At 37.0% G+C, this 26,691-nt stretch overlaps 1 protein-coding gene and 1 pseudogene across 8 annotated transcripts in view; one reads left to right on the plus strand and one right to left on the minus strand.

The window, feature by feature from the left end:
- GRIK2 (glutamate ionotropic receptor kainate type subunit 2) overlaps nucleotides 1-26,691 on the plus strand; it is a 684,613-nt gene that overhangs the window by 17,514 nt on the left and 640,408 nt on the right. The window lies entirely within an intron of this gene.
- Nucleotides 21,034-22,141, minus strand: LOC108585535 (annotated as a pseudogene).

Raw genomic sequence — 26,691 nt, forward strand, 5'->3', positions numbered from 1 at the left:
TTTTAGGTCTAACATTTAGGTCTCTAATCCATCTTGAATTAATTTTCGTATAAGGAGTAAGGAAAGAATCCAGTTTCAGCTTTCTGCTTATGGCTTTTACACTGTTGGTGGGATTGTAAACTGGTTCAACCATTGTGGAAAACAGTAAGGCGATTCCTCAAGGATCTAGAACTAGAAATATATGACCCAGCCATCCCATTACTGGGTATATACCCAAAGGATTATAAATCATACTGCTATAAAGACACATGCACACGTATGTTTATTGTGGCACTATTCACAATAGCAAAGACTTGGAATCAACCCAAATGTCCATCAGTGACAGACTGGATTAAGAAAATGTGGCACATATACACCATGGAATACCATGCAGCTATAAAAAAGGATGAGTTTGTGTCCTTTGTAGGGACATGGATGCAGCTGGAAACCATCATTCTCAGCCAACTATCTCAAGAACAGAAAACCAAACACCGCATGTTCTCACTCGTAGGTGGGAATTGAACAATGAAATCACTTGGACTCTGGAAGGGGAACATCACACACCGGGGCCTATTATGGGGATGGGGGAGGGGGGAGGGATTGCATTGGGAGTTATACCTGATGTAAATGACGAGTTGATGGGTGCTGATGAGTTGATGGGTGCAACACACTAACATGGCACAAGTATACATATGTAACAATCCTGCATGTTGTGCACATGTACCCTAGAACTTAAAGTATATATATATAAAAAAAAATCTAGCCCAGTGTTGGGGGATCAGCATAGAAGTGTCTAGGGAGAGATAAGAGAGAACAACCTACACGCCCTCAACCAGTGGTACCACACCAGAGAATCCACAGGATCATTTGAAAAGGTGTATTGAACTTAAATACAATTTTATATTTGAAAAATTTAAAAATTATAAACTTCAAAGTATAAATACTCTGTACACAAAAATCCTGGTGACATGTAATTTACCTGTATTACAAACCTGTACATGTACCCCTGAACCTAAAGTCAAACTTAAAAAAATGTAAAGCTTGTTGGAAAAATTGCCTGGCTGTTGAAGATACTTAGTTTTCAATCAGTAATTTGCCACTGTCAAGGGTAAGGTGCAGGAGAGGCAGTCTCAAGATTTTCCTGTTTATCTGAAGGGGAACTAGACTAACCATAGTTTGAAAAACAATCTCGTAGCTTAAGCTTAAGTCTAGTTTTTGTGTTTCTGGAAATAGCCTTCCCATGATGCAGAGCGGATGTTGGAATATGTGAAAAATATTTTTGAATTTTTGCCTCCAATAGGTGAAGACCAGTGTCCCATTCTTTCATCTTTCCCTAAGGATTCTGGGTTGATTGCTCACGAAGGCTTCCTGGAGATTAGGGGTGATGTTCCAATTATTCATCCTCACCTTGTTCCTTTAAATTTATTTCTCTTTCTTTTGCTCTTCCATACATCAACTGTCTTTCAAAATCTAATTCAAGTTTTGCCTCCTGCAATGATATGTTTTAGATAGGCATTCTGCAGAATAAATTCAAACATTGACAAGATAATTTGATCTGATCAGTGGTTCTCAAACTTTATATCAGAGGGAAGGGGCTTTACATAATTTAAATGTCTGGTCCGAAAACCTAGAAATTCTGTAGTTTAATATGTTACTAGATTTAGTTAGCATGTTGCAAGTGCATAACTGCATAGTTCTATGTGGTGGTTCTTAGTCCCTTTATTTATTTTACAAAACACCTAAGTAACTGTACTTAAACAAAATGAAACAAAGGTCTCACACACTGAGCTAGATAATCCTAAGAAGTTTTTGACCTTCAAGTTTATGATTCTTCTATTTATAATGAGCAGCAGCGTCAGCTTTCTGAATTGGCAGTTGATAATCATGACTAGATGATGAAAAACAATGAGTAAATGTTGTAGATAACAGTTGGGGCTTAGATATTTTATAATTCTTCACAGAACACACAGTGTTGGACTCTCAGAACACCACTCAAGGGCTAATTCTTTAAAACCTAATCATTTAGAATATTCATACCCACATGACCAACCCCATAGCCTAAAGGGATCTTAAACAGGTGTTGTTTTATAAATAATGTCTAAGATGATGTATGGTTGAGACTCTCCTCTCTCAATCTCCCACTAAAGGAGCCCCTAATAGATTATTTTAAAACTTTGTTTTCCCAGACTTAGAAAAAGAATTTCAGCAAATATTTGCTCTAGTTGAGAGGATTCCAACTTTTCAGTTGCCATGAATACATCCTAATGGCCCAGAATCTAGGCTGAAAATAGTGTCCAGCCTAGGTGGTATTTATTTAAAAACATGGAAATCTCTTGGACAATACTATGGCACCCCCATTCCCATCCTTAATGCTCTGATTATACTCTCTGGACCTTTGCTATGTCATGGTGCTGAGACATAAAATGTAGACACTACATTTGGAATTAAACCAGAATATTCTTATATATTTGTTTTAGTTGGATATTGTTAATAATTGCATATGCTGCTTTAGTATTGAAATAAAAATGTTTTTTATCTGTCTAAATTATTGATATCTAAGTGTTTTCTATATTGATTGCATCCTCAGTGAAACACATACATTTATTAAATGTATACCTATAATTAAACTTGCCATCTAGATACAGCCTTGTGTATAGGAGACACTTTACTCACAGTATAATTTAAAAGTAGCATGATTACAGATTGGATAGAGATTCCAAAGTGTTACAATCATGACAATCACATGCTAATGGAAATTTTAAGATAAATATTGAAGAAAAAATCAAGTTAACTTCATTATTTCTCAGAAGCTTTCTTTTTGGACTCAGCTATGTTCAGCAATATGTGTCTAAATATTTTCAATTCTTTTAATAATAAATGATTCATAGGTGATTTAGCAATTGAGAGCATGTAAATATGTAATTTCAAGAAAATGCATCCAGTGGTGTGCAGTTCTCTGGAAGACAAACTATGAAAAATCCTTCTACATGGTGTAAATTTCACAGTAGCTTACATTCATATATATTCATCTAATTATGGTTCTAGGATTACTATACCTTTGACCTTTCTGTTTGTACAGGATAAATTTATATATATAGAGAGAGAGAGTGAAAAAATATTCACAATGGAGAATAATAATTAATAAAGGGCATTCATTTATTATCTTTAGGTGAGAGTCTGACTTTACTAAACCTGAGAGCCACAAGTAAATGTTAATGGAAAGGGATTTCTCAAGATTCTTTGAATTTCATACATGTTTTAATTCCTAGCAGGTAGCAGACTATATCAGCATTTAAAATACAAAACTAAGATAGAATTTTACCTATTTCAACATACTATAGTTTGTAAGTAAACTGTGGAGATAATTTTAACCTTTAAATTTGTTTATTGTTTCTCTGTGCTATGTATATTATAAGATAACTAAACGTGAATACAAAAAAATAGCTACATATTAATAACAAACCCCTATTTAAACCCCTATTTAGTATAATTTCTCTCTCCCCCACCTTCTCTTTGTGTGTTGGGGGTGTTATTCTTCAAGGAAGACAGATGAAATTAAATTTATTTACCAGAAAATAAACAAATGCTTTATATGTTGACTGTGAAGGAAGATGCTGAAAGTTCCCTATTAACTCTTTCAATTTCATTTCCATTTTCAATTTAAATTGACTTTCAGTTCACCAAATATTTATTCAGCATTGGTGTCTTGTCTGGTTCTTTAATTATTTGCATAACAAAGTAATTGAAAAGCAAGATATAATTAAAACTTTCAGTAAATATAAAAATTTATCTAAAACATGGTTGATTATTTTTAGAAATACATTACATGGGGGATCCTAATGAGATCTTGATTTTTTTTCTGAATGGCATCAAGATGTATATGTTTCAGTTTCACTCTATAGGTTCTGTTTCAGCGTTTCAATTCAATTTCTTATTATAATTGAAGGAGTATCTTAGTAACCTTAAAGAAATCCACAATTAATTTGATATAATTTATCAATATGTATTTATATTTAAAGAGGATTATTGTCTAACATTTAGAGTTTATACTATAATATATACACAATTATTATATTTTCAAGTCTTTATTTATACAAGCAACCAGTCATAGCAATTTGCTAATTGTTCAATTATTTATTCTTTCAATCATTTATTTAACAAATGTTTAACTGCTTATCCATGTGCCAGACACTTGACTGAGCCATAGGACACCAATAATTTGAAAATAAAAAGAACTTGTCTCTGCATCAAGGATATCATATTCTATAGACATGGGTAGCCACATAAATACAAAACAGTGTGACAAGTGCACACAATAATATGTAAACATTCTAACATGAAGGGAGGCACCTAGCTGTTCTTACAATAAAGGATTTCTAAACCTGTTGTTTGCATCTTTTCCTAAGACTTGGATCCACTGAAGACCTCACTCAGAAGTTTTATTCTTGCTATCAGATTAGAATGACCATGTGTTTGTGCTCCTTTTCTCCACTGCCCCCAGCACCAGAAACCATCAACTAGACCTCTAGTATCAAATCATAGAGATGCCATTAATTTATTTCTTCTGTATTTTTTATACGTATTATATATATGAAATTATTTTTAAAGCTAGTCTAAATTATTTTAAGTGTTTAGTTACTGTATATGTGTCAGGATGTAGATTCGGTGACATATCACAGATCCCCCCCGGAAGTCCCCAAAGCAAAAACAAAAGGTAGTTGTTCACTTCTCATGTTTCTCTGAAGATTTGGGTATTTCAGGGATGGTATGCTGGATCTATAAGTTTCTGGGTTCTATGCTGTTTCCAGCTCTTTATTCTGCATCTTTAAGGAATGTCGTTTTGCATCATCTAAAAGGATGCTGTAGAGATCGCAGATACCCTCCCAGCAGCAGGATGGACACGTTTTAGATGTTGCACACATCATTTTACCTCACATCCCATTGGCAGGAACTTATTCACATAGCTATTCCCTGGTGCAGAGAAGGCTGGGAATTGAGTTCCTTTTATGGGAAATGTGACCAGCTGAAACATCTCGGTCAATTCCTGTAGAAGACATGGGATATGCACATTGAAGGACCACTGGTAGTCTCTGCCACAAGCATCTGACTAAACATTTCAGAAAAAAGCTCTGTAGAGTTTTAAACTTGTGTATGTGTGTGTGTGTGCCTGTGTGTGTGTGGTGTGTGGTGTGTGCGTGCGTTGTTATAAAGTAATGCATTGTAGCTTATTTGGAAAATATGAAGTGTGAAAGTGAAAATAAAACCTCCCATAATTACACCATGCAGCTATAATCACTGTTATCATTTTGTTTCTATTAATTACTTGTTAAAAATTAAAACAAATATTTTGGGTGATTTAAAAAGTAATACATGTTTATTGTAGAAAATAGAAAATATATAGAAAATTGTAAATAAATTATCACCCATTATCTCACCATAACATTTTGTATCTATCCTTGATCTTACTGTACATGTTTTGTTAGTTTTTCCATTTAACCCTTTATTGTGGACATTTTTCTGTCATGAAGTATTTTTCCGTAACAATTTTTAACAGTGTCTGACTTTCTATTACAGTGGTGTTTATAATTTATTTACCAATACCTCTATTGCTTGGGTTTTAGAGTCATATAGTCATATATACCTGAATTTGAAACTGGCTCTCCGGCGTTTGAGCAATATGATTGGAATATACTGATGAATCTTCCTAAATTTTAGTTTCCTTACCTATAAAATGGGAATGATGATATTATCTACCCTTTAAAGGTACTCCTTGGAATTAAAATAGATAAAATGCACAAAGTACTTAATAAAGTGCCTGGCACCTAAGTCCCTAATAAGTGCTAGCATAACCAGTCAGTCAATCAATCAATCAATCGTTTAATTAATTTTACCCCAGAAAGTACTTGATTTCTGTAATTGTTTCAGCTAATATAGATCTGATGCTTCCAGGTCTTATCCTGTCTCTTCAAGGGTGGTTGGACCCCTGCAGAAGTCCTGTGAAGTGCTTTAGGCCAGTGAGGTGGCCTTTAGGAACACAAAGGGCCAGTTTGTCAACCGGGAGCCTTGTGATCTGTGGAGACAGGAAACAGACATTTAAATGGGAACTTACAGGATAACATAAGAATATCTGCAGTTCTCTACAATTGTAGGCTAAGCGTGATCTGTGTTAGAGGAGGGAAGAAGGAGCTTTTAGTTCCTGAATGTGTGCTGGTCTGAGGCTGAGGAGTGTGGCCTGCCTCTCCCTGCTTGCTTCCTGGGATGGCTCTTCAGTGTCAGTACTGATGAGGCTGGGGCAGGGGAGGAGCAGCAGCAGTTTTAAAAGCAGACTTCTCTTTGCTTTTTGATTTGTTAAGCAAATTCCAGGTGTCTTACTTGCTAATCACATTGTCATCTCTGATGCTTAATTATTTTCCGTAGGGAAATGAAGTTGTTTGGGGCTTTCAGGAAATCAAATTGAACTTCAAAAGCCACTTCCACATAACAATTAACATTTTGAAATGGATAATTCCTCAGGGTTTGTTGGTAGGTGAGCTTATTGAGTTTTTTCTTTAAGAGGTATTTTTAAAATAGTGGATTTATTTGTTCTTTTAATTATAGATCATATTTTTTAAAATTGGACACCATAAACATCCGTAAGTCCCTAGTAAAATGATATAAAAATGTGTGGCTATTGCCTTTGAGACAGACTAACGTTGTCATCTATGGAGCAGGAAATTGGAAGTGATTATCTTTTGGGCTCTATATCTGGGAGAAGGCTACATCCTTGGAAGGAGTTACATCTTGGCCTGCTCAGAAAAAAAGGAAGTAGTTTTAATGTTAGTGTAGCAAACATGCCTAAAGGTGACTGTGTTAGTCTGTTCTCATGCTGCTAATAAAGACATACCCAAGACTGGGTAAGTTATAAAAGGAAGAGGTTTAACTGACTCACAGTTCCACATGGCTAGGGAGGCCTCACAATCATGGCGGAAGTTGAAGGAGGAGCAAAGCTACTGGCAGCAGACAAGAGGACATGTGCAGGGGAACTGCCCTTTATGAAATCATCAGATCTCATGAGACTTATTCACTATCATGAGAACTGCATGGGAAAAACATGCCACCATGATTCAATCACCTCCCACCAGGTCTTTCCCACAACATGTGGGGATTATGGGAGCTACAATTCAAGATGAGATTTGGTTGGGGACACAACCAAACCATATCAGTGACTTACCTGTATGTAAGAAGGTGAAGTTCCATGTGGCTTGTGGGCATCATTCCCATCTTCTAATGGAGTCTATACAACCTCAGCACAAATGTTTTCAGTCCCATTTTAATAAGACAGAGATTCTAGAGACTCTAGGTATTGCTGCTCTGTGCCTTCCTAAACATGCCTCCTTTAGTCAGACGTGTTCTTAACACATTTAGGCTGCCTTTAAGTTCTGCATTTTCTGCTTTGCCTGCACACAGATATAATCATAGTGGAATCCTAAATCTTAATCACTCCACCTCCCCCTAAAAGGATGTGGGCGTAGAATTACTTAAATATTGCCATACGTTAGCCTTTGAGAGTCTTTTGTAAGTTATGAGAACTCAAGCAGTTACTAATAACCTACTATTGCCAGAAGCAATAGTAGGATCTGATCTAGAAAAGGCATGGAAAATGTGGTCAGAAAGATTGGGATTCTAGGAGAAATTCCACCACTTACGAAGTGTGTAACCTTAGGCAAGTTACTCAACATTTGAATCTCACTTGTCTTATTTGAGAAATAAAGTCCTTGCATGTAGAAAACATCCAAAAACTTCCCTTTCTTTTTTGTTATCCTGAAAATCTGGATGTGGAAGAACTGTTGAACAACAGATTAGCTCTATATTCTACAACAGCCTGTTTCTCAAATGCAGAGTTCTGTGTGTTTATTGACTACAGCGTCAGCTTCTGTGCAGCTGAGATACACATTCAGCCCTAGGCTTTTATCCACAGATCTGAGAGAAGGAAGGCAGGCAGGCACCTGTAATTATAGCAGCAGTGATGAATTGCAGCTGAATTGCGTAGTGTGTTAAGGCTTTTCTGTGCTGGTTGACTTGGGTATTAGTATAGTGATTCTGGGAGTAACAGCCAGTATTTTACCAAGTGTTTGTCTTTCTATTATCCATTTAAACGTAATCCTAGACTCTCCACAGACATACAGGAGTTCTTTTGTTGCTTTCCAGCAGTGGATGAAAGTGTCCATTTTTATTAAGTGCTCAGTGCAGAGTTTAACAGCCCTTTTATGGACTGGTGCTAGATTACATATTGAGGGGTGGGGTGAAGATAGTTTTTCTATTGACATTTGTAAAACGTTAGATTTGGGTTTCCTTTCCATGCACCAGAATATTACTCTACAGATGTCAAAGACTCTAAATGTTGCAAACGATTGTCTTTTGTTTCTTCATTTTCCTTTTTCCACGTTGCTTGGTCACAAAAGGCATCTGTCCACCTGATCTTCCCAAGGGAGTCTGGTGGGGGTGGTTGGGGCTTTCTGTGAGGGGGAGAGTTGGGCAGGGGAAGGAAGGTGGGAGAGGAGACCACTTTGCTCTTTCTGCAAACCCCTTTTATCAATTACTCTATTTGTTCCTTTTCCCCTAAACTCTCCTAAAAGAAGGGTCAATTCTCTCAACATCAATTGAATGAAAAATAGCAATTTGAACAGCATCTGCAAAGTGACATGTATAAAATCCAAAACAAAATGAGTCCTCAAACTCATGTAATTTTCCATTTTGTCTCATTTATTTGAAAGCCCAGTAGCAGGGTCACTATGACATGGCCAGAGGATTTAAAGCCTTTATCAGAATTTATTGAGTACGCTGTTAATATTTTTAATATAATTCCCACATGACTTTTCTGGCCTTTTAAGAGTAGAGGTGTATCTTAACTATGCCAAAATAGGAAAGAAGAAAGACTCTTACACATCCTTCACTAATCTTCTTCTTACTTGCCCTTGTCTGACTCATTCTTTCTCCAGGGTAGACTGCTATGATGCCTTTTTGTTTTTCTTTTTTCTCAACTGAGGCACCAGCAGATTTTATTCAGTTTTCTTACTTTTCTTGTCACATGATCTATTCTCCCCGTGGATGTAGGAACCTATTCCTGACACCTTTTACCTTTCCAGACCCATTTAGAGTTCTTTCTATGTACAACCACCCTTTTCTCAGTGTAGCTCTTTCTTTGTGTAGCCAGTAGCTTCATTCAATAATTAAAAGCTCATTCAGTCCTGTACAAAGAGGATAGGGAGGGGTGGAGGTATCTGGGCCTTTTGGGAACATACAAAGGTGACTGAGGTCCTGAGAGATTCTCTACAGCTACAATATTTTGTAGACCACATATTAACACACAGTTCTGACATGTGAGGGTGGATTTAGAGGGACAGAGGAATAGTGTGGCTGAAACTGAGACTGTCTCACTACACAAGTAAATAATAGTTGTATAGTGCTTTGCATTTTATATGCATTTACACACACCGTATTTATTAGTCCCTATTGTAAGCCAAGAAAGTGGGTGCCATTAATTCCCTTTCACAGAGGAAGAAACAGGCTGAGAGAGGTTAAGTAATTCGTGCCAAATGTCCTAAATATTGAGGAATTTGAAGTTGCTTTAGGCTTCTGACACTGCCTTATGTTCCTTTCACTTCAAAAACTTGAATGTAGTTGAATTTCACTACTGTTTAATTGGGATGTGAGATTCTCCAATCACACTGTCAGAACCAAAGCAGGTGTTGCATGCTGTAGCAAAAACGTTTTCCTTAGTGGGATGAGACATTGCTCTTCTGAGACAACCCTCAAGCAGCCTTCCCTAATTCTGGTTCACTTCATCCCCAAATAAAACACAAAAGAATATGCTGTATTCTAACCTCTAGAGTGCAGCCCAATGTGAAGATAATAATAACGGTGAAATTAATAATGATGATGGTTACTCTTTGTTGAATATCTGTCACATGGCAGGTACAATGCAAGTGTTTTTCAAACATTATATTATCCAATCCTTAGAGCAAGTTCATCACCCTCATTTTAGAGGTCAGAAAACTGAGGATACAGAAAGATAGGTTATTTGTCTGGGGCTTCCCACCTAGGAAATTTTGGAGTAAGAATTCAAACATAGGTCAGTCTGGCTCCTGAGCCCATGCTATCTAGTTTTCCATGTGCATTTTTGCTTACTTTTGAATAGGAGTACGCTCAAGAAAGAATATAAATGCCTACATTATATTTAACCATTCATTCATAAATATTAACTCATAAACTTATGAAGTTGAACCACACGAAATTGCTAATATTTGGGCATTTTGGACCAAGAAAAATGGTCATTTCATGTGGCTTCACACAAAAGTTCTTAAAATGTGGCCTCTGGACCAGCATCATCAGTACCACCGGGGAATTTGTTAGGTATGCAGATTCTCAGATGCCATCCCAGATCTCATAAAAAAGAAGCTAGGAGTTGGCTCAGCAATCTGTGGCTTAACAGGACCTTTCGGTGAATCTCATACCCACCAAAGCTTGAGAACCCCTAGTTATCCTAATATATTTGTCAAACAGCATCTCTGTGTCAGGTGCTGTGTTAGCCACTGGGTTTTCAGGAAGAGCAGAAATGGACATGCTTCTTACCCTCAGAGAGCTTACGCTTTACTGGCAAAGTTCCACGATGTGCAAATATGAAGTTTTTTTTAAGAGGTATTTATATTGTATTAGAGTTTCTAGGTCTCTGCCAAAAGAATGAAATGTTGAGAGGCACAATTAGAGGGGAAAAAGGGTTAACATTTCATCACAGAGTTGGATACCAACCAAGGGAGACACACACTGATCCAGGGACTGGCGTGTAGGAAAAGACATGGGGCCAGTGCTCAGGACTCAGTGTTTAGGACACAGCGCCATCAAATCCTACATCTTGGACTCCTTTTCTTCCCCTTCTCTCATCTTATCTCCAAGGATGGCTCTGTTCACTTTGAGGCCACGTTTGGATGGGAAGAGTACACTAAGTCCACTTCTCAGCATGGGACAACTCAGGATGTCTAACATAGGGCTTGGTCAGCCTCCACTAGCTGGCCAAGTAGATACTGATCTGCTGCTACCTTCTGCTCTGAGGAGCTCCATTTTGTGGGCAGATGGCAAGGTCTCAGGAAAGCCTTTACTCCAGAACTTTGCCTTTCTCTCTTCAGTAAGCTATGCAGCGTGGCATGGAGGATGGCACTGCCTTTAGCAGCCTAGAGGTTGGCTTAGGGTTTACTCTCATGGAAGAAAGAGGAGGAAGCAGGGGTCAATGGAAGGTCAGTGGGAATGAAGGCAATGTAGGACCTTCCAGTTGTCTGTGTCTCCCCAAGCCTGAGAAATGGTGCTCCTTAATATATGTTCATTAAACCTTTTGTCATTCCAAAGGGAGAAAGGGAGACATTCCTAATACTCTTCCATTTACTAAGACAGTTTTGAGTCCTGAAGGGTTAAATAACACTACTTTATTGAGTAATGTTTTAAAGTCAGATCATCTTGGGTTCATATTTTCTTAATTTTTTAAAAGGAAAGCGTTTTTTTTTTTTTTTTTTTTTTTCCAAAATAACACCTAAGTACAAATAAGGCAGGCTGAACAAATTGCTGCTTTTTTGGAAGCATCACAAGGTTATTTGTTCTACCAAGTTTCCAAAGAAAAGGGAATAAACATCTGTTGTATGATCTCTTAGAAAAACAACAATAGGATTTTTAAGCAATCTCAAGTACATGAGCATCAGATCTCACTTGAATTTCATCCCTTCCATTGGCAACATGTTAGAAAATAATTTGATGGAAAATTTCATGATGAGATTAGAATTTGAAGGTATTTAGGGAGAAGAAGAATGCTTTGTGACAATTTATCTTTTAAGTTACCAGTGACACTTTTGTATGACATTAAAAATGTTGCTCCTATTATTAATACTTAATTTGAATTAAATTCCCAAATCTAATTCTGGCCTTGTTATAGGGGAAATAATTCACATACACAAACAGCGGCAGTTGTGTACTTAAAGGCAAGCCAAATGCATATCACGCATCAGAAATGGAAGTACCACCTCTGAGAATTCAGGAGTGTTCATATAATCAGCACAGGTTTTTACCCAATTGATTAAATTACATTTCCTCTGCTTTAACTGAGGGGGGAAAATTCTAAAGGTTATGAAATCAATGCAAGCTGCTGTTGGATTGTATTATTTACTTGAATTTAGGATCCAGATTCTTCTCATCACCTGAAAGACAAATCATATTTTTCTCCTGGAGTCCTTAAGAAATTCCCAGAGTAAGCTCAAGTATTACATGAATAATTCATTTTACTCACTACACATTACCGCACTTAACAAAGGCTGTGGCCAGAGTCTCCTCCTTGGGGAAGCTAATTTGGAGCATCATTATGGTTCTGATTCCCAATGTTTAGCAGCTTTGTGACCTACCTGATGAAGTCCTTTTTGTTCAGATCCATTAGAGAAAAACTTCAAGTTTAAAATTTCATTGAGAATATTATTAGAAGGAAATACTCCCAGGCTTTCACACTTACTCCACCCCTGCCTTTGAGTAAAAAGATTTAAAAAAAAAAAAGAAGAAGAAGGAGAAACAAAGAGACACTTTTGAATATAAATTCAATCGACTGCCCCCAAATATTTTCTTAACATTGAAAAATCAAATGACATGATTTAAGTGTCATGCATATATGTCCCCCTGATTTATTCAACGTTGGAACTCAACCAGAAAAAAATAATTATGTGAATATATATGTGGACATCACTTAGAACTCTGTATGGAGTTCTGTGTATTTTCCTTGATTTACAGTGCATTTTTTCTTATGGTTCTTATGGGAATTCATCTGAACTTTCATGTTGCCATAACACTTCAGTGTTCTCTCAGTTATAATTCATTACCACGTGGGATGTGTCCTACCACAGAGCAGATGGGCTGTGCACTTTAGCACATGCTGAAATATAAAAGTCTGAAGGCACTGCTGACTATTCAGCTGACTCTACCAATGACCAATACAGAGACTCTGGTCTTTGTATGTTACTCTTTCTCTATCCATCCACACCCATTAAGACAAACCCTTGGATAAATTGAACACTCTTAGATACCCAAAGGTTAGAAATAGTGAATTATTCAGGGACTCTAATAAGCTCACAGCTGAGTATATTTTCCAGACTAACTTAGTTTTGAATATAAAGAGAGACCCCCATTTTATTCATGTGAGTAGGGAAGATAAACTTGTTCTTAGATATAAGAAGCTCTATTTTTAAAACTTGGATAGACTTCCCTTGTGTTTTCTATAGCAACAGTGCCATTTTACAGTCCTGACAACAGTATACGAGGGTTCCAATTTTCCACATTCTCAACAGCACTTGTTTTCTTATATATTTGTTTTTGAAAGTAGACTAACAGACATGAAGTGATATCATTCATTGTAGTCTTGATTTGTAATTTCCTGATGAGTTGTTTTCTTAGCATCTTTTCATTTACCAGTTGGCCATTTGTATGTCTTCTTTGGTGAAATGTCTATTCATGTCTTTGCCTGCTTTAAAATCAGGTTATTTGTTTTTTTGTTATTTTTACTATTGAGTTGTAGGAACTTCTTATGTAGTTTTGATATTAATCCCTTATAGAACTACCTTATGATCAGTCAGTCCAACTTCTGAGCATTTATTCAAAACTTTTGATACTAATCCCATATCAAACTACCTATGATCAGTCAATCCAACTTCTGAGCATTTATTCAGAAGCACTGAAATCAGAATCATGAAGAGATAGCTGCACTCTCATGTTCATTGCAGCATTATTTGCAAGAGCCAAGATATGGAAACAACCTAAATGTGGAAACAACCTAAATGTTCATGGATAGATGAATAAATAAATTATACGGTATATACATAAAATGGAATATTATTTAACAAAGAAGGAAATCCTGCCATATGTGACAATATGGATGAAAGTTGAGGGCATTATGCTGAGTGAAATAAGACAGCCACTGGAGGACAAATACTGCATGATTACATTTACACGTGATATCTAAAATAGTGAGACTCAGAGAAGCAGAGAGTAGAATGGTGGTTTCCAGGGGTTTGGGGATGAGGAAATGTGGAGTTTTTATTTGACAGGTATAAGGTTTCAGTCATGCAAGATCAATTTGTTCTAGACATCTCCTGTACAACATTGTTGTTGTTAACAATACTATTGTTATAGTTGTTGTTAACAAACTATAGTTAACAATACTGTATGGTGTACTTAAACATTTACTGAGAAGATAGACTTCATGTTAAATGTTATTACCATAATAAAAAAAAAAGAAAAAAAGCACCTATCTCATAGAAATAAAAACACTATATATAAAGGCATAAGTAAATAGATGTGTATTTCAGTGCTGTTCATCGTGGCAAAAATTGAAATAAATTTACATTAAGAGAAGAATCACTGAATAAATTATGATATACTAATATCAAGTAATATGGTATCACTGTTAAAAGGAACAAATTAGGACTATACCCAGATGAATTGAAGTGATTTCCAAAAGACATTGTTGAATGAAAAAAGCAAGAAGTAAAAAATATATAATTTTTTTGTAAAGCAATGACCAAAAAATAAAAATGAAAAAAAAAAACCTCGGTGTAAATATGTATGCATATATTATGTCTGTGTCAGTATACTGTGTGAATTTATGTGTGTATGTGTGTCCATGCACTGGTAAATATAGATCTATATGAGATTATATGAATACAGAGAAGAACTCAAGGATTGTTAACACAGGTACACTGGTGAGAAGGGATGTGGATAAATGTAGGTAGTGTAGATATAAATAGAAAATCCGAATGGAGGAATAAAATAAAAAAGGAAAAAGGGGAGAGGAAAAAGTATCCATATGAACATACTTATACATCCATATAAAGTCATTTATATGTATCATTACATGCATAAATAAGTTAAGTGAAAAACACAAAGGGAGAAAAGAATGGGAATAATGTATTCCTGCAAGGGATCTCTGTCATTTAGAGCTTAGTACTAATTAGTTTAATCTCTTGCTTTCCTCTGATTTTGATAGAGGATAGAAGAGAATGGGGAGGTAATTTTTGTGTATGGGGCATTGGGAGAAAGAGAGAGCAGGTTACATGGAATGTGGCAACAACGTGGGTTTGTGAAGTCTACACGGACTATGAGGCTTTAAAGTTTGCCCCTTTAGTAACAGAGATGAACTAACTCCAGATTGAGCTGAGCAAATTCTGATTTACATAGCTTATTATCCCCATCTTTGTAGAGCAGATCACAAGTTAAAACTACCCTTGATATTTATAGGGAATTGGGTAACTCTTTTTCTTTTTCTTTTTCTTTTTTTTTTTTTTTTTTTTTTTAAAGATGGAGTCCACCTGGAGTACAGTGGCATGATCTCAGCTCACTGCAACCTCCGCCTCCCAGGTTCAAGCAATTCTCCTGTCTCAGCCTCCTGAGAGGCTGGGATTACAGGCACCACCACCACGCCAGGCTAATTTTTGTATTTTTAGTAGAGATGGGGTTTCGCCATATTGATCAGGCTGGCCTTGAACTCCTGACCTCAGGTGATCCACCCACCTCGGCATCCTAATGGGCTGGGATTACAGGTGTGAGCCACCGTGCCTGGTCAGGTAATTCTTTGTCTTACTCAGTAAAGCCTTGACTTCTTGAATAGCCTGGGGCCCTTGCCACTCCCAAGTTTCACCAAATTTGGAGTGTAAGGTAGCTGTGGGAGTGGCAAATATCTACAGCCAGAGTGAAGATTATAATGATTACTCATAAGGATTTGATTTCTCCTATGAAAAATGTATGTATTTGGGGGTTGTTACTATTTTCTGTAAAGAAGCAGGAGATTCAACTTGCAATAAAATTCATAACAAGTGCTATGAATCTTGCTCTATCCAAATTTTTATAGGTAGGCATAATAACTAGTAGAGACATTAGATTCAATAAATACTGTAGAACAATTAATCATATTAATGTTGACTAGCTCTCTGTTGTACCAGTTTAATTACATTTTAACAACTACAGTTTATTATATAATTTCTATAATTATATTGCCTAAAACATGGAAAATGGAGACAGTAAGACATCACTCACAAGAGCAACTTCACACAACTGCTGATAGTATTTCAGCATATTCCATTTCATTTTTTTCCAAAATGCATCTTTTTTCCCCAAATTTTTACCATAACTGTGTACAATGCTATGCTACATTTTTCACTTTGTATTACAGTTTTAAAGACAGCAAGGCATATTTATTTTTGAATAATTGAATTTTCTTGCAATCAATCTCATGCATCACAGGCCAATTCAAATTTATGATAGATTGATTTTCACTGGCTTTGTTCACTCTTTTCCTAGACCTTTAAAATCTAAGTTTCTCCCAGAATTTAAAATCTAAGTTTCTCCCAGAATTGTCATCCCTGTTCTCTGCATGCCCAGCATTCCCCTGGCTCCTACTAACACTCCTTTTGCATTATTCCTGAGGAGAGTTCTGTCTTGTCTTCTGAGCACCAGTTTTCCTCTGCAGGATTTGAAGGACATAATGATTAGCATGTCTCACTAGCAGTGAGGCCATCTATTATTCACAAGTTAGCTTTTCCTCATGAATTTCCTTTTTGCTGTTGTTGATGGACTTTTCATTCTTTCAGATTTGAAAGCTTGGAGGAGTCTTTGATTTCTCTTTTTCTTCTTTACCCACATCTATTGAGAGTTGGTCATATTGTGATCATTACATCTTTTCGCTAAGCAATCAAATTCTTAATTCCTGTCTTTATTAATAATCCTCCACTTTGTGTATTGAGACACAGTACAACACTATGCTTAAGGTGATGGGCTCTGGAGCCAGATCTCTGGGGGTAAAACTTCAGCTTTGCTATGTACGTATTAGCTGTGTGACCTGTGGCAGGATTCTTAATGTCTCTCCTTGTCTCTGTTGTGTAAGATGAGTAATACTATAGTACTTAACCAACAAGATGATGGTGAAGATTACAGAGTGTCTTCTAGCTGTTTTGAAATATACAATAAATTCTTAACTATAGTCACTCTGCCGCACTATTGAAACTAGAACTTATTTCTTCTATCTAACTGTATTTTTGTACCAATTAACCAACCTCTCTTCATCCCCTCTCCTCCCTACACTTCCCAGCCTTTGGTAGCCACCATTCTATTCATTACTCCCAAAATATCACATGTATGCCATAAACATATACAACTATTATGTATCAATACTAAAATATTAGTAGTATCAGGAAAAGTAAATGTATCAAATATTAAAAAGATTACAGAGGATCGACTGTATACAGGCACTCAAAGAGTGTAGCCCTTGTCATATTTGTGCCTGCCTTTCTCTTTCTAATCTATCCTATGCACTACTGCCAGATTGATTTTCCTAAAACATAGTTTTACTCCTACTGATTCCTTCCCTTTTCTTCCCTTTCACCCTTCAGCTTCAATAATACTGCTTGCTAAATGAAATTCAAAGTGCTTGGCCTGACATTTAAAGTCCTACATAATCAGATTTTTAAGACCCCTTTCCAGCGGTCCTCTGTGCTCTAGACAATCCAAACAATATGCTATGTTTTCTTAAAAGGCCTAGTTTAAGGGTGATATATAATATGCTTAATATCCTGTAAAGCACAGACACATATCCCAATCTGGAGTTAGGTCTTAGAGAGCCAGCCATGCCTTAAAATGTTAGTTGTTTAATTGTAAGAAGTCCCATGAGAGGGGCCTGTGGAGCTTGGATGGCAGGAAGGCCTTGGGGAAGGTTGCGGCAGAAGCCAATTACCACATAGCATGGAAGTATCTCAATATATTAACAACTTCTACAGCTGAACCAAGGCATGCCAACTGAATGTCAGCATTGGCCAGGTACTTCTTGACACCGCTCCTCCCACTCATTGAACTTTTTGTTGAATTTCCTCCACATTCAATAAAACCTTTATAAAATGCCACCCCCATTCTAATTGCTCTGCTTTTCTGAAATCCTATGGTTAGTCTAAGTAATCCTGCTTTGGAAGTTACGTATTTGTCTTCCCTTTTCATAGTTAACTTTATACATGAATATATTTAGTTACATATGGTTACCTAAGTAGCTGGAAAATGTGCTCGAAGGCAGGGACTATATACTTTTCATCTCTGCATCCATACCCTGGTGCTGTTATCCTAAACTGCAGTCAGTCAATATTTGCTGAATGAACAACTAAGCTGGCACAATTCAGTACTTCATTATTTTTCTAGCAAAGAATGTACCTGTGTTCCCTGGTAATTTTGGATATGGATTACAAATTACCAGATTTGAATTATGGCAATGCCTTGTATCTGTAAATTTTGTGTACATGAAAATATAAAATTTTTGGTAGAATTAAATGATTCATTTAGGTGAATTGGTCATTCAGTCAGCCAGTGGGATCTTCTGTGTTTAGTCAGTCAGTTTTTCTACTATTTTTCCATTCATTTACTCATTCACTTAATAAATGCTAGCAATTCACAGCTAAAAGATGGTGGTGGTTTCTGTGATGTAAAATTTCTGGGATGATCCAATGGATCACAGAGGCAACATGTAATATTTTTGAAAATTTTAAATGCTTTGCTAATTTCTAACCTTCAGATTTATGTACTCAGAATGTAGTTCTGGAGTCATCTTTTGCTTAACACATCCTGCTATGTGATTTTCTTTAATTAGCTCATTAGGAATTAATATCTGTTTGAATTAGAAATCCACATTTTATCATCTATGAACAAAAATGTCAGCGATTTTGTTTCATGTGAACCAGACCAACACACAATAATTATTTCTGAATATGAAACACGTTAAAAATAAAACAAAAATCTAGAGTTCTCTTGAGCTTGACAATTACCTTGTTGTCTACTCTGTTTGCTAGTCAGGCACTGAAAATTCTTTAATACAACTTTGATTTGTTAACATGCAGTTTTTAAAAATGCTGCCTTCCTTATTGAAGTGAGGGAAATGCATTTCTACTGGTTACAGATATTTTTACAGAATTAAATGAGAGGAACAAAAATGAATGGATTTTGTCGGTCGCCAACACAGAAGATAAGGCCTAAGGCTTTGGTCATTTAACGTTTGTGATATAATTTTAAAAATCTTAGTAGGATTAAAGAATATCACATTCTATTATTTCTAATTTGATTTTTAAGAGACCGATGGAAACGTTGATTTAAAAAACTATATTGAAATTAAAAAGAGTTCTTGCAGTTACATAAGGAAATTATTAACATTATTAAACAATATAGAATCCTTAACTTTGACAAAGAACCAAGCTTGAATGAAAATACATATATTAGTTTAAAGAAGATGTAATGAGAATATATAAAATCATAGAGTTTAAAAACAAAGGACTTCTTAAACATTAGTATGTTCAGTAGCCTTGTTTCGTCTCCAAAGGGACATAAGTGTTGAAGTAGTTAGTGTTAGTCTGCAGGTGGGTGGCAAGGGTTAGATTTCTACTCACATCCCTGTCTCCCTGCTCTTCCACTGCATCACACTGTCATTCTTTTAAGTATATTTTATCATTGTTCTTTCTCCTTTCAAATTATTACGTTTCTTATTAGACTTGCTGCATTAGAATTCTAAGACAAAGACTTTGAAAAATTGAATGACTTTTTCATAAACTACAGCTTCAAAATGCTGATATTTGCACCTTAACCTGAGTCCAGCTTACTAAATTTTGTGTGTTGCAATCTAATTATATGTTCTCTTGGGAATAGCAAAGTCATAGTGACCTCGGTGTCCCCAACATATCTGCTGGGAATGACATATATGAACTGAAGCGGATCTTCAGTCAAAATACTTTACAAGCAGCTATTTACTTGTTATTCCTAATTCAAGAACCACAAGGTCCTCAATTTTGCAAGTGGCATGTTCAGAGGGGAATGAAATTGCAGATGAATGAGAGAATTTACATAGGACTAGGAGACATGATACCCTTGTTGCTCCTTAATGTTTCATTAACACTTAACTAGAGAGAGATGTAGTGCACACCCTAACTATGTATGCACTGTCCTTCTTCCCTTATATTTTGAGCAGGGTAATTCACAGCTGTGAGTCAGAATGATAGCATAAGGCCTTCAGAACTCTGATCACAGACCAAGAATTATCTTGGCAGAGAAATGAAGAGCAGTTAGTACCAAGAGCCTAAAAAGAAAGTGCTAAGTAGATAATTAACATCTTTTCTCTCAGTGGCAACCTGGAAAAGTTCTTGGTCGGGAGCCATAAAGAGGTCTCCGGCCTATAAGAAGGAAGAAAAATGTAACAGACTTCCTGAAAAAAATGGAGAGGTTTTTTTTTTTTTTTCTTTCTGTTTTCTTTTTTTTTCCAATTATGGCAGCACTTTATTTTTCCTTACACAATGACGTGTTGCTGGGGCCTAATGTTCTCACATAACAGTAGAAAGCCAAAATTTGTTGTCATTTCTTAAAGAATTGAGAATAGTGTGCAAAAATACCTTATATAAATTAAAAGGATGAATAAATTTGCAGGTATTAATGCAAACCACTTTCAACTCCAGGCAAGTTAACAGCCCACGATGTTCTGGCAGGAAAACACCAGGTAAGAAAGGAAACTGGGTCCTAACACTTGGACTTCTCTAACCTTTATAGACCAGCAAGACAGAAACAACTGGTTCAGGAGCTCTTGCCAGCCTCTAGATAAATCCTGGAACACTCAGCTCTGACACATTAATACCTACACATATCGACAGACTGCTGGCCACACAGACTCACCAGCCACAGACTTTTCTTCCACAAGCATGTTTTCACCTCAGCCATTGAGTGACTGAGCTACATGTACTAAGGGTTTAAATCCAAGATACATACGGATATTAAACAAATACCAAGGAAACAGTTAAGTTCAATACAAAGTCAAAATCAGCAGCAAGTTTTATAATCCAGTGCTAATAATCAGATACAAGCTTCTGGGACAAATTTCTTTTCCCAGAAATTTGTTTCCCAGAAACTAGGACAAAGGCTTACTCTAGTTTCATGAGGCTAGCATGAGGTGTTCTGAATTAACCCATGCAGCAAATGCTACACATCCGCTCACAGTCTACCCTGCTGGGTGATCCACATCTGCTGGAAGGTGGAAAGGGAGGCCAGCATGGACCTGCTGATCCACACCAAGTACTTGCGCTCAGTGGGAATGATGATCTTGATCTTCGTGGTGCTGGGTGCCCGGGCAGTGATCTCCTTCCGTATCCTGTCAGTGATGCCCAGGTATGTGGTTGTGCCTCCAGATAGCACTGTGTCAGCATACAGGTCCTTGTGAATGTGCACGCCACACTTTATGACAGAGTTGAAGGTGGTCCCAAGGATGCTGCAAGATTCCATGCTCAGGAAAAAGGAACAGCGCCTCTGGACACCAGAACCTCTCATTGCCAATGGTGATGACCTAGCCGTAAAGCGGCTCCTAGCTCCTTTCTAGGGAGGAAGAGGATGTCATGATGGCCATCGTCTGCTCAAAGTCCAGGGCAGCATAGTGCAGCTTCTCCTTGATGTTGTGCACTGTCTCCCGCTAGGCAGTGGTGGTGAAGCTGTAGCCACGCTCCGTGAGGATCTTCATGAGGTCCAGGTGCCGGATGACCTAGGGAAAGGTATAGCCCTGAAAGACGGCACTGTGTAAGTAACCCCATCTCCAGAGTCCATGACAATACCAGTGGTACTACCGGAGGTGTACAAGGACAGCATGGCCCTGGGTGCCACGTACATGGCAGGGGTATCAAAGGTCTCAAACATGATCTGAGTCAACTTCTCTCTGTTGGCCTCAGGGTTCAGAGGAGCCTCAGGCAGCAGCACCGGGTGCTCCTCAGGAACCACTGCAGCTCATTGCAGAGGGTGTGATGCCAGATCTTCTCCATGTCGTACCAGTTGTAAATAATGCTGTGCTTGGTGGAGTACTTCAGCATCAGGATGCCACACTTGCTCTGGGCCTCTTCGTCCATGTGGGAGTCCTTCTGGCTCAGTTACAGTAATATTTATTGGAACCTTATGCTATCTCTGACACTGTCCTGTGCGCTTACTAGAAGGACAAGTCTTTACTCTGACAGAGTTTATATTCTGGTGTTGCCCAACAATAGAGGGGAACACGGCTTGGGGGCGTCATCCCCAGCAAAGCCAGCTTGGCACATGTGGCGCCTTTGTCAGCGACGAGTGCTGTGGGGCTCTTCTGTCACTGTGATCCATGGAGAGTGGGTTGGCAGTGGCAAGTGAAAAAAAAGGAAGGTTTTACCTGATGTGTGTGTGCTTGGTGTATTTCTGTATGTATAAAAGAGAATGTTTGACCAAAACAAAGTTAACATATGGTATTAGTTATTACTTGTTTTTAGCATCCGTTTGGCCATTTGAAAAATGGAATACTGGTTATCACTTTGTTACTTGGCCTGCATGGATACTTTATAACTACTGCTGTAATAGTAAAGGGGAGGCATTTCCAACATTGAAGTGGGTCAAGGGGCATAAAGCTTCCTGCCCATGACAACACGGCCCATTTAGTGTAGACCCATGTGCACTTTTTTTCAGGCATGGATAGCTGGCATGGGGAATCATCTAACGCTCCATGAGACATGCTCTAAAAAAATACAATGCCTCATTAGAAAGCAGAGTCTATTGTTTTTACTGTCCACGTACAATAAGCTAATCATCTACTTTGAGCAATTTTTAAATAAATTAATACTCTTACACATAATTAATAATTCTGTGGCTTTTTAATTGTTGCTCTTATCATTAGACCCTACCCTGTCCTGCTCTTCTGCAGAAACCCCATGCTCTCATATTTGTTCCCTCTTACTGGGACCTTCTCCTGGGGCTGCCTGCCTATAATTTAATCAAGTCCCTCATCCATATTTTATATTATATATGTTTTTCTGCCACCCCTAGGAAGAGTTGCTTCCTGAATCATTCATTGAACTAATATTTACTGTAACCTTATGCTGTCTCTGACTCTGTCCTATGTGCTTACTAGAAAGATGAGTCTTTGCTCTTATGGAATTTATATTCTAGTGTCTTAATCCTTTGGAGTATTCTTGAGTTATTCTGATAAACTAATTTATACTATAATATCAGTTGCAAACATTGGATTAAATGACATTTACTCCCCAGATAATAGCCAATACAATCCACTAAGTAAACATTTATTGAATGCCTAGCGTGGTGTAGGAATACAAAGATGAATAGGGTTCTGTCCCATATTCTCGTTGTCTACAGGAGGAGATTGATACCTACATATTGAAAGTGATATTTAAATACAAATATGCATTTCTATTTTGTCTTTTTGGGAAGAAAAATTCATTTTTATCTATCTAGGCATTCATCTGCTTAGGGTGAGAGGAGGGTATGATGAATTTGTTATGAAAAAGATCATGATAATATTGTTTCTGTCACACAAGAATAGGATTAAAGAGCACAATAGTGACCATATAAGCTAGGCTGTTTTCTTGAGAAGTGATCATCTAAATATTTTTTTCTTCTTTTTTGAGAAATCAAAAAGAATAAATAAGTGTGGAGGAGTGAACATTCTCCACTATTAAAACATTATACATATAAAACAGAGGAAGAAAGATCTACCCCCTTTCCAGACTATAATTTTAAGGAGGAGGAGAAAGAAAAGGGAATGAAAATGACATAATGTGATCAGGCCAAAAGAGACTCAGAGGTCGAGTGTTTGAGACACAGATGCTGAATTGAGATCTGTTTACATGGCACCTCACTCTGAGGCTTTAGAACTGGTTTTTTTGTTGTTGTTGTTTTGTTTTTTTTCTATAAAATGAGGGTAATAATAACTACTCTTGCACGAAAGTATCCAATAAAGTGCTCGACATCTAGAAAACATTTGAGAAATGCAAGTTACCTCCATTTCTTTTCAATTTATCTTCTGGCAGGACTGAATCAACTAACTTCTTCAAGGCTGAAGAGCCCAGAATGAAGACTGGCCTGACTTGCTGCTTTTATACCTGTGTGACCTGCAGCAAATTGCTTAACCCCAATTGCTTCATCTATAAAAATGAGGATAGTATTAGCAACTACTTCTTAGGATGCTTATGAGTATTAAAAGAGAGAGCAGATGTAATGGCCTCAGCTCAGTGCATTGCAAGTGGTAGGAGTGCGATAAATATTTATTATTGTTTATGTTTTTCTTCCTTTTATATTGTCTGATGTGTCTAAAAATTATCTTTTTTTTTTTTTTTCCTTCATTGAAAAGCTCCTACCTCAGGTACTATTCTTTTTTTTTTCTTACTTATTGTTTTAACCATATTTTCTTTATGCTGAAGAGGAAAATATATAGCTTTGCATTTAAAATTCCAAAACAGAGTAATGGCCCATGGAAATGAGAACATTTTTACTCTGAATCTAGAAGTGAACGGTTTTATTAAAAGAGAAAACTCTTCATTTATTTATCCCCTATTTGCCTACATTTGCAGTCACCCAGTTAATGATCACCAGTTGCTTATGTAAATTGTTCTCAAGAGTAGCTTAAGGAACATTTTATGAGTCTTATAGGCCAGGAATACATCTTAAAATAGTGACTAGAGAGTTGAAGTTCACCTGTACTATGCTAGAATTAATAGTGCATGATCTGTCACTGCAATGAGGTGGCCCCAAATTTTACTGTAGTCCGCTGACACAGGGATATAGATGTGACTTAAAGAAAGGTCACCCTTAAATATAGAAAAGCATTTGGCCATGAGGTGTTTTAGACACTAACGAGAAAATAACGCAAAAGTGTGCTTCGTGCTTGCTACTTATTCCTGTGTGTGAGTTGGGATCACTGGTAGCAGAATTCTAGAGGCCTTCAGCAGACGCTCCAATTGCAGGAGAGGAAGAAATGATGCATCTGGGATATATATCCTGGGACCATTTGTGAGGAAAGTCTCTGTAATTAAGCCTAAAGGGTGACATGGTCTAACTCAATGCCTGAGAGATGAGTTCTCATACAAGTCTCTCTCTTCTCAGGCCAACTCGAAATAGTGGAATCTCAGAGCTACAAGGGATCTTCAATGACAAAGTCTTAGTCCAAACTTTCACATACATTTTGGGTATCTGATTCAGTGAACAGCATTTCTGACCTGCAGACTTTCCTCACTAATTTGAATATTTTTATTATTATTAGAAGAAAAATATGTTGTTTATGCATTTTTACATCAGGGAAGTTTGTGAATCTTGGGTAAAATTGTATAGCTCTATCGAGTTTAATTTAACAGTTTAAATATTAACCTTCTGGATGTGAAGATTTAAAATATTTTCTTTTCCCACTACTTTCTGGAATGAGACCAAGCCTTTTACATATTAGGGGGATTTTCCTAGCCTTTCTCTGGTTATCTAATATGTCACACACCCGGTCCCTCATGGTGGGCTACCCTTTCTTCTTGAGGTCAGACATGTCAGTGGTGGTACCACTGGAAATGGGGCACTTCTCTCCCCAGCTGGTCACCATAATTCCTGAAAGGAAAACAAAAACCACAGGAAATAAATAATGTTTTGCTGATTTCTCTGCAGCTGCCCCGTGAGGACCCTGGGTACTTGGCAAATCTGTTTTTGCTCCTGAGAAAGAGCCTGAGGAGAAAAGAAAATTCTGTCCAGAGAGATTTAGGTTGCACAAACTGAGCCTGTACTCTCAAAGAAAATAATAGATCACATAGTCCCAACTCTTAGAGTTATTATTTTTTTCTTTTTCATTGACTCAATTTTTCCTTGCTGTACAACAGTTTCTAAATCAGTGTTTTTGAGTGCTTTCATTCAGAACCAATGAGTACACTTTTCTATTCTTCTTTTTTTAATATAGTGTTACTCAGCAGTGGTAACAATGTCTTGCACTTAATTCCCCAGAAGCTGTTGTGAACCATGGAATAATCCTTACCTTTGTCTGAGATGGCACTTTCTGCTATTCAGAACTGATATCACTCCCTTCAGGACTCAATCTCTGTCCTGCTTGAACCATGCCAAGAATTAGACAATTCTCCCAATTGACTACATTGTGAAGGCACACATTGATTTTTTTGGCAATAAAAGCAAGTTTAAAACAGACATTTAAAATTGGAGAATAGCAACCCTCTTCCCCAGAGTCCCCTCCTCCAAATAAACCACTTGTCCAGTTTTTTCATTGTGGTCCAGAAATTGTTTTTCTCCCAGTTTGTTGGTGACACCTCCAGGCATCTCCCTTTTCCATGATCTCCATGATATCTAAATTTATATCTCTAATTGTGTCCTCTTTCCATGCCATTAAAATTTCCTTTGATATCTCAAGATCCATGTGCCCAAAGATCATTCTTTTGTTCTTTTCAGAACTCAGTTTCTATTCTGATTAATGCCATTGACATTCTCCATCTGACACTTGGACACAGAATCTTAGATTTGTCTTTCACTTTTTTCTTCCCTTACTTCTCAAGTTTAATCATTTTTTCAAGACTTGGAGACTTTTCAATCTCAAAGCTTCCTGGATCTAGCTTGTCTTGATAGAGGATAATATTCTCTATCAAGACAAGCTAGGAAAATATTGTTCCTGATAAGGAACAATGTGCTTTAAAATCAAAGTCACAGACGGGGGATTTTAAGAGACGTTGCCACACAGATGACAATTGAATTCCTGAGAACAGATTAGATTGCCTAGATTAGATTAGATTACATGCATAGACAGGTAGTCATTACTTTTTCATATGAATGATTGCATTAGCCTCCTAATTTGTTTCTTTATCTTTATTCTTCCCT

The sequence above is a fragment of the Papio anubis genome, chromosome 6, assembly GCF_008728515.1.
Source record: "Papio anubis isolate 15944 chromosome 6, Panubis1.0, whole genome shotgun sequence".
Lineage (NCBI taxonomy): Eukaryota > Metazoa > Chordata > Mammalia > Primates > Cercopithecidae > Papio > Papio anubis.